Here is an 11,158-nt window from a genome sequence, read left to right as displayed (position 1 = left end):
CCTCTGAATTTGTCTGATCAGTATTATAGTCACTCTTATGGTCTGCAGCGTCATGATGGGTGGTAGCATTCTTGTTTGCAAAATCACAACTCCCAGCATACTTTTACCATTATTAAGGTGACACTGGGAGCTGTAGTTTTACATAGTCCAAATTTATATGGCAGGGGTTAACCTGAATTTGCACTTGATCTCTGTACTACTTGGTTCTGGTGATACATGTATGCTATAAGCTTGGTTCTGGTGCTATATTTATGTATGAGTTTGGTTCTGGTGCATTAAGTTTAATTTTAACCCCTTCCCCCTGCATGCATTCTGGGCTTTAATGACCAAGCAATTTTTTTAGTTTTTCCATAGTCACATGCAAAGTGCTATAACTTTTTTATTTTTTGGTCGACAAGGCTGTATGAGGTCTTGTTTTTTGCGGGATGGGTTGCATTTTTCCATGGCACCATTTTCGGGTATATAGAATTTTTTTATTAACTTTTATTAACTTTTTTTGGGGAGGGAATATAAAAAACTGCATTTTAGCCATAGTTCTATGCATTTTAAATTGACGCCGTTCACCATGCGGTGTAAATATTATGCTACCTTTATTCTATTGGTCGGTATGATTACGACCATACAAAATATTTATAGTTTTTATATATTTTACTACTTTTGCAGAATAAAAACACTTTTGAACTAAAATAATTTTATTTTGCATTGCCGCTTTTGAAGAGCCATAACTTTTTTCATTTTGCCCTCGATGTCGCCATATGAGGGCTTGTTTTTTGCGGCACTTCTACCATTTTGGGGTACATGGTAATTATTGATTAACCTTTATTATTATTTCCTGGGGTAAATAAGAAAAAATAGCAATTTTGCCGTTGTTTTTTGCGTTTCTTTTTTACGGCATTCCTTTTGCGGTTTAAATAATATGCTAACTTTATTCTTTGGGTCATTATGGTCTTGGCGATACCATATATATGTCGTTTTTATTTAATTTTTGCTAAATAAAACCACTTTTTATGGAAAAAATTATTTTTATTTTTTTTCTGTGTGCCTTTATTAATAATTTTTATTTCACAATAATTATTTTTTCAATCCCAGTAGGGGACTTGACAGTGCGATCTTTTGATCGCTTATATAATGCTTTCGTATACTTAGTATTCCAAAGCATTATTGCCTGTCAGTGTTAAACTGACAGGTAATCTATTAGGCCATGCCTCTGGCACAGCCTAATAGGCGTATAGCCAGGGCAGGCCTGGAGGCCTTTGTTAGGCCCCTGGCCGCCATGGCAACACAACAGCGGCCCAAGATCGCATTTGCGGTCCGCCGATGGGTGACAGAGGCATCTGAGGGTTTAAACGGTCGCGATCGAAGGAAACCTATATTACGACCGTTGCAGCTGGAGCCTGGCTGTCATCAGACAGCCGAGTACCCACTCCAGCTTGCACATGACACCCGTGCAGGACTCTGATTAAGCCGCTGTGAAAAGGAGGCGGCCTAGAATAAGGCCCCTTAATGACCACCGTGAAAAGGCGTATCGGCAGTCATTAAGGGGTTAATACTATAGCTGTACTTAAAGGGTAATTAATCTTTCAGAAAACTGACATGTCATAGTGACATGTTAGAAGTTTTGATCGGTGGGTGTCTGAGCACTGAGACCCCCACCAATCGCTAAAATGAAGTGGCAATAGCGCTCGGGTGAGTGAATTATTTGCACAGTGACACATTCTTCAGGATTTTTGGCTCTGCATGCCACCACATTGGATTTGAAATGAAACAACTGAGATTCAATTGAAGTGTAGACTTTTAGGTTTAATTGAAGGGGCTGAACAAAAATATCCTTTGAAACATTTAGGAATTGCAACCATTTTTCTATACAGCCTTCTCATTTCAGGGGCTCAAAAGTAATTGGACAAATTAACATCACTATAAGTAAAATGTTTTTGTTTTTTATACTCTGTAGAGAATCCTTTGCAGGCAATGACTACCTGAAGTCTGGAACCCATGGACATGACCAAACGCTGGGTTTCCTCCTTTGTGGCGGTCCAATACCAGAACCGTACTGTTAGGAGAAAAGCTCTAGCAGACACAGGGCGGAAAGACAATACTGCACAAAAAACTGATGTGCTAATCTGCCCTGTCTCAATATACATGCCTCTGAAGAAACGTTCTATATAAAACAAGGACGTGGAAACGCGTTAGTTGTTCAATCTTTGTTCAGTGTGAATGCACACTCTTGTTATTAGGTGGACAATATTTATCTGGTGTGAATGCACACTATCAATAAAGGTGTTACGCTGAATTGAGGAGTGTGAATGCAAACTACCTGCATGTGCTGGTGCTCATCTCAGCGATAAAGTACTCTGTGTTGTAGATATTGCTGACTAGTGTGAATGCACACTTAATATACCCTATTTAGTTGGTGTGAACGCACACTTGGTATATTATATTCATCTAGTGTAAATGCACACGTTTGTTTAAATATACAGTCCCTTGCTAGGGTGAATGCACAATACTGATCGAGGTGCTGCACTGTTTGTCATGGGTGTTTATGCACAGGGAATTTAGATGCTGTGGCTTATTTCAATGTGAATGCACACTGTGTCGCAGGTGCTGCTTTTTTATTACTGAGTGTTCACACACACTTTGCTGCTAGGTATCAGATCTTTACTCGGTGTGAATGCACATTTTGCTATTTAGTCCAGGTAGGGACAGAATTTATATGTTTTTACTAGATATTTGGAGTAGTTTCATTACAATTTAAACCAATACGTTGGCACCCTTATCTAGTCTTACCTACCTGGTTAGCCAGGTATCTATAGAAATTATTGGCTTGAGTAGCCCATTTTAAAGGGTTAATAAAAATAAAAATATTTTTAAAGCGTTCTTGCCCAGGTGATACCTTCTACTGTTTCCTCTTTTGTGATGCTTTGCCAGGCTCTTACTGCAGCTGTCTTCAGTTGTTGCTTGTTTGTGGGTCTTTCTGCCTTAAGATTTGTCTTAAGCAAGTGAAATGCATGCTCGATCGGGTTGAGATCTGGTGATTTACTTGGCCCTTTCAGAATATTCCAGTTCTCTGCCTAAAAAAAACTCCTGGGTTGCTTTTGCAGTATGTTTTGGGTCATTGTCCATCCGTACTGTGAAGCGACGTCCAATCAACCTTGCTGCATTCGGTTAAATCTGAGCAGAAAGTATATCCCTGAACACTTCAGAATTCATCTGGCTGCTTCTGTCATCAGTCACATTATCAATAAGCACTAGTGACCCAGTGCCTTTGGCAGCCATGCATGTCCATGCCATCACACTGCCTCCACCATGTTTTACAGAGGATGTGGTGTGCTTTGGATCATGAGCCGTTCCAAGCCTTCTCCATACTTTCTTCCTCCCATCATTCTGGTGCACATTGATCTTAGTTTCATCTGTCCAAAGAATGCTGTTCCAGAACTGGGCTGGCTTCTTTAGATGTTGTTTGGCAAAGTCTAATCTGGCCTTTCTATTTTTGAGGCTGATTAATGGTTTGCACCTTGTGGTGAACCCTCTGTATTTGCTCTCATGAAGTCTTCTCTTTATGGTAGACTTAGATAATGATACTGTTAAGGATCTGCCAGGCACAGCTTCTGTATCCACGCCCATAGGTAATCAGTCTGCACCTGCTTCTATGTCTGTGAGACTGACTCCATCTTCCACCACTTAGGATGGCAGGTTTAGGAGTGGGAGAGCCTATCACAGCCTGGCCAGACGGAGCTAGCTCCCACCCTCTGTCTATTTATACCTGCCTTTCCTGTTCCTCCTTGCTTGTGATTCTTCTCTGTTGGTTTCCTGGCCCTGCTGCAGCTTCTTGAACGACTTGTCCCTGCTTCGTATTGAATCTGGCTTACTGACTACTCTTCTGCTCTGCGTTTGGTACCTCGTACACTCCTGGTTTGACTCGGCTCGTTTACTACTCTTGTTGCTCACGGTGTTGCCGTGGGCAACTGCCCCGTTTCCCTTTGTTCTGTGTTTCCTTGTCTGGTTGTCTGTCGTGAACTTACTGAGTGTAGGGATCGTCGCCCAGTTGTACCCCGTCGCCTAGGGTGGGTCGTTGCAAGTAGGCAGGGACTGAGTGGCGGGTAGATTAGGGCTCACTTGTCTGTTTCCCTATCCCTGTCATTACAGATACACCTACTTCCAGGAGAGTGTTCTTCACTTGGGTAGATGTTGTGAAAGGGTTTTTCTTCACCATGGAAAGGATTCTGCGACCATCCACCACTGTTGTCTTTAGTGGACGTCCAGGCCTTTTGTAGTTCATGAGATCACCAGTGCGCTCTTTTTTTTTTTTTTTTTCAAGAATATACCAAACTGTGGATTTGGCCACTCCTAACATTTGTGCTATCTCTCTGATGCATTTCTTCATTTTTTTCACCCGATTGATGGTCTGTTTTACTATTGCATTAGACAGCTCCTTTGACCTCATGCTGTGGGTTCACAGCAACAGTTTCCAAATGCAAATGCCACACCTGAAATTAACTCTAGACCTTTTACCTGCTTAATTGATGATGGATTAATGAGGGAATAGGCCATGCAGCCCATTAAATAGCTTTTGAGATAATTGTCCAATTACCTTTCGTCCCTTGAAAAAGAGGCAGCTACATATTAAAGAGCTGCAATTCCTAAACCCTTCCTCAAATTAGGATATGAATACCCTCAAATTAAAGCTGAGAGTCTGCACTTTAAGCCAATATTATATAACTGTATATTCAATATGTTTTGGTAAACAGCTAAAATGCCAAAATTTGTGTCACTGTCCAAATAATTCTGGACCTAACTGTATTTATAGTGTGTCACAGCAGTTTAAAATTGTAGCCTGAGAGGGGGGGTGGCACGGAGTTTCGGATAAATTATATGAAATTAATATTATACAATTAAACAATATCTGTTTGTATTTAAAATTAATGTATAGTGTATTTGGAATATTCTAATTATTGTATTTGGTTATAGAAGTAGGAAGATTTTTTTGCAGCATGCTACACCGAGCTTCTCCCTGCACTTATATTTTTGTCAAACAAGTAGGGAACATGTTGTTAAAAATTTCAATCCCACCGTGTCTACTGGTTATTCCCCCATCCTCAATTAATTCACCTACACCAAAAGTGAAGGCTCAGGAATAGGAAATCGTCATGTCATTATTACATATAGAGACTTAGTGCACTTACTTGGCTATTTCTGTATCTCCCAAATAGTTGTATGTACAGTGCCTGTGCACACACAGCCTCCATTTCATTTTAATGGAGAACACCTACATTTTTGTGATCTGTGGATTTCCTAGCATTAGACCACCATGAATATAACATTTATCACCTATCCTATGGATAAGTTATGCATGTTTGAGGTGGGGAAAAAAGTTTTTTAATGTATTTTTGCTTTGCAACACAAAAATATAGAAATGCAGCATCACCAATACTTTAAAATCTACATATTTTTTAAATGCTGCCAGAAAAGTTTTTTCTTTTACCCTCAGTCGGGGTAAGGGGTGCCAATTCACTGTTTCTATCAGGCAGCAAAAGGGCTAGATACACCCCTGGAAGTCTCCCACATACAATACACAGAGAGAAGAACGGAAAAATTATACATAAAGTTGTACAAGCTGGGGGATGAGAGAGTATAATGCTTAAAAGAAGATGATGACATAAATCTGGAGGAGTGAGAGAAATAGGTACTAAAATCTGTACTCAGTTTTTACTGTCTCCTGATTATCTGCAGATTGTTTTCCCCTCTCTTACACATACACATCAACAATCCAGGCCGTTGCAAGTGGGTGTAGGCTTAGCTCCTGAGCCCGTGCCATATTGTTGTAATGCACATCCACCATATAAGTACAGCGTTGAAGGGTTAATTATCATTGTATCTTTATTTCTCAGTATAAGATATTATGTACCAGTAAAGAGAGCCCTGTTACTAAAGACTTTTATTTATTTCAGTTTCCAACTGATTGATGAGAAATAGCTAGATAGATATATTCTAGTAGGAAGTTCATATATTCATAGCTGTCAGGATTGAAATCCTGTGTCCCAGGCAGTGGCTCTTCTCCTTTAGCTTCGGGTGCTGCTTGGCAGCTCAAATGCTGAATCTAGTTTACAGATTTGCCTCTCTAGATTCCTTGCCTTAATTACCTAGATTTCCTTGATTAGTTTCACACTTCTTACTTATTATAAAAGTTGGACCCATACACTTCCTGTTTTCCAGAGTATTTAGTATCCTTTCTGTAGTCTAGCTCCTTTCTGCCTCATGCTTCAAACTGTTGCCACTTATCTGTGTACCGAACTTAGATTATTTCCTGACTACGTCTCTGCCTCACGCTACAACATGTTGTCACTTATCTGTGTATCGAACTTGCAATGCATTCTGGACACGTCTCTGAATCTTGTCATTATCACCAACCTACCGGATCATTTCAACCACTGGACTCAAAATTAGCTTTAGATCTTGTTAGAATAGTCTGGCCTCAATGAATCCTCTGACAATAAATTGCTGAACTACGAGCATTTAGTGCCATATGTCAAGAACATTTTTCTCAGCTTAAAAAATCTACTGTGAGATCAACAAAAAACTTCTGGATGTGCATAGCTCTGCCAAAGATTCAAGTTCATACATGACAATACCATTAAAGTTCAGTGGTGATCGTTGCTATTACCGAAGTTTCTTTATTCAAGACCGCATATATTTTCAAATGCGACCTGCTCTATTTACCAATGAACGAAAAACGGTAATGTTTCTAATCAATCTTCTTATTGATGAAGCTCTAGTAAGAGCCCTTCCTTATGTAGAAGATAATAGGGAACTTCTGTATTATTTGGATTAACCTATCAATGCTATCAATCAAGTTTTTGATGTTCCTAATCGTTGTACCATAGCTAAAGCTAAAGTTCATCATTTTCTGCAAAAGGAAATGCTCTGTTGCTGAATGCACAACAGAATTTCACCTGCTGGTATTTGGAAATACTCCTGTCTTCTCCTTTCGTCAATCAACTCCGAAGACCCAGTAAAATACTGAATCTATATCTGAAACAATGCAAATTGATGTTATTCGAAAACCCCTTACTATAGCAGAAAAAAAGAGATGACATACATAAAATCTTTGCCTTTATTGAGGGGATTTACGGTACTATGCTGTTTATTGCCCGTAGGACAATAGCTGTCATTGATGTAAACGAACACATAAAACTGGAAACATCCATTCTGTTGGATTCAAAAATACATAAAATTTCTCCTTTGGCATAGGATGAAGACAAGTTGTGGGTAACAGTATCTCATTTTTTGTAGTGTCAATACACTTTCTGCACTAAAACACATAAGATTTATTGTTCTGGTATGCTAGACTCTGGGGCTGATGGAAATTTTTATGAACATAGACTTTGCTCATGATAATAATAACACATTTCTAACAAAGTCAGCACCCCTATCATTAGGACCTGTAACTCATGAGACTATGCAGCTTCAAGTTCTCTTCAAAATGATCATAAAGAAGTTATGCATTTCCAACTGATTGCTGCTCTAAGGTCTCTTGCACACGACCGTTGTGCCACTCGGGCTGTTTTTCATGGCATCTGAGGGACACCCGATAGGCTTCACGGACCCATTCATTTTAGCGGGTGAATCGGGTCCGTGAAAAATGGTCCGAGTCTCCAATCCGAGGAAAGATAGACCATGTCCTATCTTTCCTCAGATCACTGACGGGACTGACTCGGACGGCACACACGGTCGTGTGCATGAAGCGTAAAGGTTCCAGTTATTTTCAGGATTCATTTCTACTCACAGTCTAACAATTGGGAAACACTTTGTATACATTTTCCTTATGAATATTATCAGTTAAATTATCTGTCTAAACATACTTCTTTACCATCTGAGAGCACATTCATTTCTAAACTTTCTGTTAACAATGTTTATGTTTTCAATGACATAATTGATCAATTTGTAATAGCCTACCTGGATGATATCCTAATTTTTTACGACAATCTTGAGGAGCATCACAAACATGTCTGCACCCACTGGCGTAGCTATAGGGGTCGCAGCGGTCGCAATTGCGACCGGGCCACGAAGCCAGGGGGCCCACGGCCCCCCGCACCACATCATTAAAAAGTTACTATAGTAACTCGGGCCGCGGGCCCCTGTTACTATAGTAACATACTTTACTTACCTTCCTGGTTCCGGATCGCAGCGGAGGTCCTGACGTCAAGCGCTGTGCGCAGCGCATGATGTCACAGCGCTATGCCGCCGCGCACAGCATCGAGACTACAGAACTCCCGCCGCGGCCGAAGAGGAAGGTAAGGTTAGCCCTGACTGGCGGGGTCTGACTCCGGGGACCCGCCAATCAGCTGTTTTGAAGGGGCCGCAGCACTCGTACGAGAGCTGCTCCCCTTCATTCCTGTCACTTCATTCCGGTCACACTGTGAATCGGTGTCGGCGATTCACAGTGTGAGCGAGTAGTGAAATGAAGGGGAAGCAGCTCTCGTACGAGTGCTGCGGCCCCTTCAAAACAGCTGATTTGCGGGTCCCGGGCGACACATCAGCTATTGATGGCCTATCCTGAGGATAGGCCATCAATGTTTAGGGACTGCACAACCCCGAAGCCTACGATGTAGCAGGCTTAGGGGGCCCATGAGACAGGATCACAGATTGTGTGATCCTGTCTGCTGGGCCCTGTATCTAAGCCAATCACATGGTAGGCTTAGATACATGGCCCATGCGTGATCCTGTCTGCTGGGCCCTGTATCTAAGCCTACCACACTGTAGGTTTAGATACAGGGCCCCAGCACACAGTAATCTTATACTGTATAAGATTACTGTCTGCTGGACCCTGTATCTAAGCCTACCTTGTGGTAGGCTTAGATACAGGGTCCCACAGACAGTATCACACATGGGCCCTGTATCTAAGCCTTAGGGTATGTGCACAGACACTAATTACGTCCGTAATTGACGGACGTATTTCGGCCGCAAGTACCGGACCGAACACAGTGCGGGGAGCCGGGCTCCTAGCATCATACTTATGTACGATGCTAGGAGTCCCTGCCTCGCTGCAGGACAACTGTCCCGTACTGTAATCATGTTTTCAGTACGGGACAGTTGTCCTGCAGCGAGGCAGGGACTCCTAGCATCGTACATAAGTATGATGCTAGGAGCCCGGCTCCCTGCAGTGTGTTCGGTCCGGTACTTGCGGCGAAATACGTCCGTCAATTACGGACGTAATTAGTGTGTGTGCACATTCCCTAACACGTGTTACTAATCATTTTTTGTGTGTTTTCTTACAGGTTCGGTCGTTGGACTACGTCGGATTCCAGGACTACTTCGATGACAGCTTTTTTTTTATTAATAAAATGGTTAATGAGGGTTGTGTGTTTTTTTTTTTTATTTCAATAAAATATTTTTTCTATGTCTTTGTGTTTTTTTTTAAACTATATTACTACCGCCTTAGTAATGGCCGCCGGCTGATTGACAGCATCCATTGCTAAGGCGGGGCTTAGTGTTAGCGGATGCAGAGGCTAACACTAACCCCCTTTATTACACCGGTACCAACCGCCACCAGGTGTGCTGGGAAGAGCCGGGTACGATCCAGTACCTGACCATCTGTAGTGATGGTCGGCCACTGGGGTGGCCGCAGGCTGGTATTATCAGGAGGGGAAAGGCCAAAAACAGTGGCCCTTCCCATCCTGGTAATGCTGCCTGCTGCTGCTTTATTGTATCTGGCTGGTTATGAAAATGGGGGGGACCCCACGTCATTTAAAAAAAATAAATAAATAAATAAATAATTGGAAAGAACGATGTCGGGTCCCCCCCAATTTTCATAACCAGCCAGATACAACACAGCAGCAGCAGGCAGCATTACAAGGGTGGGAAGGGCCACTGTTTTTGGCCTTCCCCAGCCTAATACTACCAGCCTGCGGCCACCCCGGTGCCTGCCCGTCACTACAGATGGTCGGGTACTGGTTTGTACCCGGATCTTCCCAGTACCCCTGGTGGCAGTGGGTACCGGGGTAATAATGGGGGTTAGTGTAGCCTCTGCACCGGCTAACATTAAGCCCCGCCTTAGTAATGGAGATTGTCAATCAGCCAGCGGCCATTACTAAGGCGGTGATAATAAAGTTTAAAAAGATACAAGCACATAGAAAAAATATTTTATTGAAATAAAAAAACAACCCTCAATAACCATTTTATTGAGAATAAAAAAAACGCCGTCATTGAAGTCCTCGTATCCGAAGTCCAACAACCGAACCTGTAAAAAAAACACAAACACACAAAAATAATCAGTAACACATAAAGAAGCAAAATTATTATTCTTACCTATCCTGGGTCCAGCGCTGGAGCCGCAATGTCAGCGAGCTGGGCCCTGTATCTAATCCTATCACGTGTGATACAGTCTGCTGAGCTGTGTATCTAATCCAATCATGTATGATACTGTCTGCTGGGCCCTATATCTAATCCGATCATGTGTGATACTGTCTGCTGAGCCACTGTATCTAATCCTATCATGTGTGATACTGTCTGCTGAGCCACTGTATCTAATCCTATCATGTGTGGTACTGTCTGCTGAGCCACTGTATCTAATTCTATCATGTGTGATACTGTCTGCTGAGCCACTGTATCTAATCCTATCATGTGTGGTACTGTCTGCTGAGCCACTGTATCTAATCCTATCATGTGTGGTACTGTCTGCTGAGCCACTGTATCTAATCCTATCATGTGTGATACTGTCTGCTGGGCCACTGTATCTAATCCTATCATGTGTGATACTGTCTGCTGAGCTGTGTATCTAATCCTATCATGTGTGATACTGTCTGCTCAGCCACTGTATCTAATCCTATCCATAGTTTATAGGGTCGTAGTGCTATAGATATGCTATGCTGTCTCATATACACACATATTTTTTTTGGGCGTACACATATTTATTGGGGCTATTTCCCGGACATTTTAAGCCCTGACGGTATGTTCACACGGCAGCGTCTGTTACGGCTGAAATTACTGTGCTGTTTTCAGGAGAAAACAGCACCGTAATTTCAGCCGTAATGGCATGTGCAGGCGTCTTTTGCTGCGTCCATTACGGAAGTAATTGAAGCTGATTTTCCATGGAGTCCATGGAAAACGGCTCCATTTACGTCTGAAGAAGTGACAGGCACTTTTTTACACGCTGCCTTTTGAC

The sequence above is a fragment of the Rhinoderma darwinii genome, chromosome 5 (assembly GCF_050947455.1).
Source record: "Rhinoderma darwinii isolate aRhiDar2 chromosome 5, aRhiDar2.hap1, whole genome shotgun sequence".
Taxonomy (NCBI): Eukaryota; Metazoa; Chordata; class Amphibia; order Anura; family Rhinodermatidae; genus Rhinoderma; species Rhinoderma darwinii.
This window is presented reverse-complemented; position numbering follows the sequence as displayed.